Consider the following 252-nt stretch of genomic DNA (forward strand, 5'->3'; position numbering starts at 1 on the left):
CGGTCTCATCCCCGAGCGCCGAAACGCAGCCCTTTTCCTGGCCCAAGGCCGTCTCATTTCGAAACACGGAGCGTCGGGCGAACCAGCGTCTCGGGAATGGATAATGGGCCTTACCTGAGACGAATCTTGCAGGCGCTTGTCCTTGCTGCAATCATCTCAGCACTTTAAATAGCTTGCTATGATAGCCCGCCCAATCCACGCGTTGCATGCGGGGGCTAAGCCTAGGGGCTCTCCGGATATCGTAAACGTGTG

This window comes from Penaeus monodon, chromosome 30 (assembly GCF_015228065.2).
Source record: "Penaeus monodon isolate SGIC_2016 chromosome 30, NSTDA_Pmon_1, whole genome shotgun sequence".
NCBI lineage: Eukaryota > Metazoa > Arthropoda > Malacostraca > Decapoda > Penaeidae > Penaeus > Penaeus monodon.